The sequence below is a fragment of the Mus musculus genome, chromosome 11, assembly GCF_000001635.26.
Source record: "Mus musculus strain C57BL/6J chromosome 11, GRCm38.p6 C57BL/6J".
Classification (NCBI taxonomy): Eukaryota; Metazoa; Chordata; class Mammalia; order Rodentia; family Muridae; genus Mus; species Mus musculus.
In genome coordinates this window covers 57,952,850-57,960,026 of record NC_000077.6, presented here as the reverse complement: position 1 = coordinate 57,960,026, position 7,177 = coordinate 57,952,850, and positions in this window count along the sequence as shown.

The following is a 7,177-nucleotide window of genomic DNA, read 5'->3' as shown; positions in this document are numbered from 1 at the left end:
AGCAGTTGATGGACAGGAGTCATTTATTTGTCTAGATTTGGTGATTTTTATGGAGTTGGTAAGCTTGCTGGCTACCACAAAGTATTTCCACTCTATAAAAAAAGTCCTCACTCTACCAAATCCTTGCGACACTAGAGCTACCAGGCATTGTTTCTGCTCTATTTTGCTGACCCCGTGGGCTCCCATACTGAGAAGAGCAGGTAAGATGTGAAAGCCCAAAGCCACAGATACAGGGACCATGATGCACCTGGCTTGCGCTCTTTCCTGTGGCTCTCTTTGCCCAGCCTTTCGGAGTTGCTCCTAGGGACTGGATCCTGCCCACCCTGCTTTGCACAAGGCCTCAGGAAAAAGACTGGGAGAGATAGCTTCTACTTGGGAACTAAAGTATTGATGACTTTGTACAAGGGACCAGTGATTATTGTGTGTGTGTGCATGATGCATGTGTGTGGGTACATGTGCCAAGGTGCACAAGTGGAGGTCAGAGGTTAACTTTTTTTTTTTTTTCTTTTTGAGACAGGGTGTCTTAGTTACTGCTGTGAACAGACACCATGACCAAGGCAAGTCTTATAAAAAACATTTAATTGGGGCTGGCTTACAGGTTCAGAGGTCCAGTCCATTAACATCAAGGTGGAAGCATGGCAGCATCCAGGCAGGCGTGGCACAGGCAGAGCTGAGAGTTCTATGTCTTCATCCAAAGGCTGCTAGTGGAAGACTGATTCCAGGCAACTAAGGTGAGGGTCTTAAGCCCACACCCACAGTGACACACCTACTCCAACCAGGTCACACCTATTTCAACAAGGCCACACCTCCAAATGGTGCCACTCCCTGGTCCAAAAATATACAAACCATGACACAGGGTTTCTCTGTATAGCCCTGGCTGTCCTGGAACTCACACTGTAGACCAGGCTGGCCTCAAAGTTAGAAATTCACCTGCCTCTGCCTCCCAAGTGCTGGGTCAACGGTGTGTGCCACCACTGCCCAGCAGAGGTTAACTTTTATAGAGTTTGTTCTCTCCAAGTGTATGTGGGTCCTGGGGATCAAATTCAGATCACCAGACTGTGAGACAAGCATCTTTACCCTTTGAGCTGTCTCTCTGGCCCTTAGTCAGGGTTTTAATCCCGATGCCCATGCTGGTCTAGAACCGGTGACTCTCTTGCCAGCAGCCAGCAGATAGTGAACCACACCCATCAGCACTATCAGATCTTGATGCTGATCTGCTCCACCTCTTCCAGGAAGCCTCCCTGGAGTGCTGGGATGGGGGCCACCTTGGTCTCTTCCTATTTGAGTTCATTGAATTCATGCCCCAGTTCCAGTTTTTCGCCAGGGTGGGGGTGAGTTCAGGACCCTCTTTGGAATACGGTTCCCCCAAAACTGGAAAATGACCTCTGTGGTCACTGTCAGCTGTACAGTTCTGTGACTACCTTTTCAGACAGCTTTGAGTTCTTCTGGTGAAGGAGGAAGCCCTGTTCCTTTCACTCAGTCGCTAAGCTCTGTGCTTCCCCTGATCATAGCAGGCACTCACAGCTGTGGCCCTCTTAGGTGATTACAACAGCCTCCCTCTACTGTTTCCTGCTGCTTCCGGCACCTGCCTCCACAGCTCACCCTTCCCTAACCCTGAATGACCAGAAGAAAGAACGTGTGGTCACGCCCTGTGTAAGAGAACCGTGTAGTGGCTCTACCACATTCTTAAAATAAAGACAAAAAATCCCATCAGGTGTGGTTATGAACTCTTAAGAGTCATAGCATCTTGGAGGAGGCAGGAGAGTCGGTAGTTCAAAGTTTCCTTAGCAACGTAACAAGTTCAAGGCCAGCCTGGGTTACCTTGAGACTTTCCAGACCATCTATTTGTTCCTCCTCGGAGGATACTCTTTCTCATACTAAGGCTTGCTCATCCTTTTCCATCTTGAGACAGCATCTCTTCTTTGGAGAGGTCTTCTCGAAACACCCCACACCACCCATTTAAATGAAGGATCCAAGGATCACATGTTCTCTTCCTCTTATCGCAGGCTGAGTCCCAGAACCAGAAATGGTTTGATGAAAACTTACATTTTCAGGTGTGATTACATAAGACTGTTTTGGCCTCAGAGAACACCCTACATGCAGTCACGCCACTTCCTAGGCAGAGGCCAATGTGACACACGTGAGGGTGGGAGGGGGTGGGTGGGGGAGCCAAGAGAGACTTGGAGTCACCGGAGTGGAATACTGTACCGTGTGTCACCAGAAGAGAAGCATTTGGTTCAGGTCACCTCCGCATTCCTAGCCAGGTGGTCAGCTCGGCTCATGTGTAGTTTTTTTTTGTTGTTTGTTTGTTTTGTTTTTTTGAGACAGGGTTTCTCTGTATAGCCCTGGCTGTCCTGGAACTCACTCTGTAGACCAGGCTGGCCTCGAACTCAGAAATCTGCCTGTCTCTGCCTTCCGAGTGCAGGGATTAAAGGCGTGCGCCACCACGCCCAGCTCATCTGTAGTTTTGTATTTATTCATTCACTTATTCATTGTAGTGTGGGCCGGTTTGCGCCTGGGCAAATTGAGGTCAGAGAAAAGTGTGAGGAAGTTGGTTCTTTTCTACCATGCAGGTTCTAAGGATCAAATCCAGGTCATCGGGCTTGGCGGCAAGTGCCTTCACCTGCTGAATCGAGGCATCTCGCCACGATTATTTTAATCCCATCAGTAGTGAGGCAGAGGCAGGAGGATCTAAGGTGTGTGCCACCACTGCCCAGCACACTGAGTGCCCTTAAGATAGGTAGGTTTTATTGTATGTGACTTATACGGCAATAAAGCTAATTAGTAAAACAAAGGAAGGCTTACCCACATAGGAATAGTGAAGGTGTCGAAAGGAATGTGTTATCTGGACAAACCTACTGTTCTTTAACTAGGGAGACAGAGGCAGGAGGATCAGCAGTTCAAGGTCGCTCTTGGCTACACAGCAAACTGGAGTCCTGTCTGAACAAAAGAAACAAACAAATAGCCGGGCGTGGTGGCACACACCTTTAATCTCTGCACGGGAGGCAGAGGCAGGCAGATGTGTGAGTTCGAGGCCAGCCTGGTCTACAGAGTGAGTTCCAGGACAGCCAGGGCTGTACGGAGAAACCCTGTCTCGAAAAAAACAAACAAACAAACAAACAAAAAACCAAAAAAGAAAGAAAGAAAGAAAGAAAGAAAGAAAGAAAGAAAGAAAGAAAGAAAGGAAGAAAGAAAGAAAGAAGGAAAGAAAGAAAACAAACAAACAACAACAAGCAGGGGCTGGAAAGATGGCTCAGCAGTTCAGAGGACTGAAGGGTTTAGTCTCAGAACCCAACACATACACAGCAAATTTTTTTTTTTTTTTTTTTTTTTTGGTTTTTCGAGACAGGGTTTTTCTGTAGCCCTGGCTGTTCTGGAACTCACACTGTAGACCAGGCTGGCCTCCAACTAGGAAATCCTCCTGCCTCTGCCTCCCAAGTGCTGGGATTAAAGGTGTGCACCACCACGCCCGGCTAAATACAGCAAATCTTAAGAAAGAAAAAAAGAAAGAAAGAAAGAAAGAAAGAAAGAAAGAAAGAGAGAGAGAGAGAGAGGGAGGGAGGGAGGGAGGGAGGGAGGAAGGAAGGAAGGATAAGAGAGAGAAAAAAAACAGGAAGAGGCTAGGCTCCATTTCTAGGCCCAAATAAAGAGGAGAACCAGTAGCCAGTGTTAGGTCATTAGCTTTCCCCTCTGTTTGTTTTCTTGGCAAGGTTTCAAGGATGGCCATGACCCTGATCTCCTGATTCTCTTGCCTTTGCGTCCCAAGTGCTAGGATTATGGGAATGCCCCAGCATGCCCTGTTTACGCAATGTAGGTGATTGGTCCAGGGCCTCATGCATGCCAGGCAAACCCTCTACCAACTGACCTACATCCCCAGACTTGACTTTTTAATCTTAATAAATTACTACTAATATCAATTAATTAATATTAAATAATTTCAAGACAACAGCATCACAACATAGACCAATCTAGTCACGAGCTCACAAGTGATCGCCTGCTTCTGCCTTCCAGGGACTGTGAATAAGCATGTGCCACCATTTATTTATTTATTTATTATTATTATTATTATTATTATTATTATTATTATTATTTTATTTATTTATTTTTTGAAACAGGGTTTCTCTGTGTAGCCCTGGTTGTCCTGGAACTCACTCTGTAGACCAGGCTGGCCTCGAACTCAGAAATCCACTTGCCTCTGCCTCCCAAATGCTGGGATTAAAGGCGTGCACCTTCAAATTGTCAGAGGACAATTTATAGGCGTTCTCTCCTACCAAGGGTCTCAGGGATAGAATTCCGTTTATCAGCAGGCACCTTTACTCAGGGAATCATCTTCCTGCCCCCGCCCCCACTTGAGTCAAGGTCTCTCTAGTCCTGGCTGTCTGGAATCTCACTATGTAGATCAGGCTGGCCTTGAATTCACAGAGATCTTCCCGCTTCTGCTTTTATAGTGCTGGGATTAAGGGGTGCAGCACACCGCCACTCCCTTCCCCTGGGCCTGTTTTTAACTAAAACAAGTTTAAAAGTATTTTTGGTTTATGTGTTCAGGTTTTTCCTGTGCATGTATTTCTGTGTACCATTTGTATACCAGGTTCATGCTTGCCAGAAGAGGGTGCCCATCACCCTGGAAACAGAATTACAGACGGTTGAGAGCTGCTGCTATAGGTGTTGGGAATCTAACCTCGGACCTCTGGAAGGGCAGCCAGTGCTCCTAACTGCTGAGCCAACTTTTCTGCTTCTCTATTTTTAATTAAAAACAAACAACAAATGAACACATTACGTTGTTAAAAGTTAAGGTTAGTTGTCAAATGCCAGCAGCCGCATTGAAGTTTCCTGGGAACTGGCTGGGCAGTGGGTTCCTGCCCACCGAGGGCCTGGGGGCCATTATTGTGTTTATTTTTATCAGTGTCCTTGGCAGGAGCTGGAGGATCTGAGAGATAAGCAGTGTACCTCCTGCCACCTGAGGTGTCACATGGCTAACCGGGGCCCGCAGCATCCTGAGCCTCTCCACACTGTGTTGAACTGTATAGCCCCAGTTCAGTAAATATCTCACAATGTTAATCTGAGAGTAGAAAGAAGATCCAGGAAGTGGCATTTAGCTGGGCCACAGGCTCGTGTCTGGAAGGCAGCTCGAGAGGCTAATTCACGTTCTGTAGTGTGTGCATCTAGTTTGTCCTCAGAGAGCAGTTTAAAAAGTCTTGCATGTATGTGTGCCTGTGCCTGCGCTAGCAAAAGCTGTGCTCTGTCCAAGACTTATAGCCCTCTCTTCCTGATCTTCTAAGCAGTGCTGTTTGCCTTCCAGGAGCCCCAAGCCCATAGAGGCCTCCAGGCCAGCTGGTGCATATCAGACCACAGCAGCCCCTGCATCTTGTCCTTCCAGGTAGGGTGGGCCGGGTCCCAAGAGTCAGCAGGCTCCAAGGTTCCACAGATAACAGGAGGCGGAGGCAGAGAAGGGGAGCAGTGAAAGATCTAGAAGCTAGGGTCTGCAGTAGGGAGATGGGTAACGGGAGCTATTTGTCCTCACCCCACAAAAGGAAAACCTGGCTCTGTGAGCTCTCATTTGTGTGTTGTATGGTCTGGGCACAGGTCAGCCCCTCTCTGGTCCTCAGCTTCCTATTGGATTTCCTGCTTGTAGCCTGCTTCTGTGTCCCTTTTTAACACATATATTTACATATATAAACACATACATTTACATATACATGTAAATTCATTTTTTATTTTATGTTCATAAGTGTTTTGCCTGCATGTATATCTGTGTGAGGGTAGCAGAAGTCCTGGAACTGGAGTTACAAGTAGGTGTGAGCTGCCGTGTGGGTGCTGGGAACTGAACCTCTGTTCTCTGGAAGAACAACCAGTGCTCTCAATCTCTGAGCCACCTCTCCAGCCCCAATTGGTTCTCTTAAAGGAAGGAGGCTGGGTCCAGAAACCATTCTGACCATCTTTGATACCTAGATGTCCCTGGTTCCTGGCTTCACAGCAGATGTATTGAGACACCATGTTTGTACCCTCTGGACCCCACATGCTTCCACACACAACCGACTGGGCCCTGCAAGGTCTGAACAGAAGGCCACCTGGACTTGTTCACACATTCAAAAGTCAGAGGCCCCTGTCAGCGAGGGTCAGAGTAGGTGAGAACCTGCAGCTGGTTTCAGTCACAGGACTGTACGCTGAGGAGGGACAACAGCTCCAGGAAATGACGGGGTGTGGATGCTGCTTCAGGGGTCTTTGACGTCTACTTGGAATGTTTGAATCCCCCCAGAAGGAATAGAGGAGCCCCCCGGGGCCAGCGAGCTAGACTTCCTGACTGGGGAATGGGGAAACTCAGCACTACCCATAACTTTTATTTTTATTTTATTATTTTTTGAGACAGGGTTTCTCTGTATAGCCCTGGCTGTCCTGGAACTCATTCTGTAGACCAGGCTGGCCTTGAACTCAGAAATTTGCCTGCCCCTGCCTCCAGAGTGCTGGGATTAAAGGAATGTGCCACCACTGCAGGGCTACCCATAACTTTATCTTCTCTCCCTACCCCCATGCATCTTCTCTCCCTTTTCTTTCGAGACAGGGTCAAGGCCCAGGCTGGCCTTGAATTCACTATGTTGTCTCTGGCTGTCCTGGAATTAATTGGTTAGTTTATTCATTAAAAAAAAATCTTTTTGAGATAGGGTCTTTCCTTTGCTGTCCTGAACTGGCTCTGTAGATCAGGCTGGCCTCAAACTCAGAGACATCTGCCAGTTTCTGCCTCCCAAGTGCTAAGATTAAAGGTATGTGCCGCCGCCATCTGACATTAGGAATTTATTATGTAGAAAGTTTTGCCTGCTTCTGCCTCTGGAGTGCTGGGGATTATAGGTGCAGGCTACCATACCTCGTTCATGTTATGTGATGCTGGAATAGAACCCAGGGCCTTCTAGATGCTAGGCAGGCACGCTGTCAATTGAGCTATATCTCCAGCCATTGTTTTTGTAAGAGAGGGTCTTGCTATGTAGACCTAGCTAGCCTGGAACATACTATGTAGGCTCCATCCTCCAAGTGCTGGTGTGACAGGCTTGAGCCACCACACCCATCTGCCACTTCCTACACATTGGTAATTACCTCTCTGGTCTCCAGTTTCCTTATCTGTAGAATGGGAAAGCATAGCTCATGCCTGAGTGGGTGCCGCTGGGAGCTCTGACATCACTCAGTG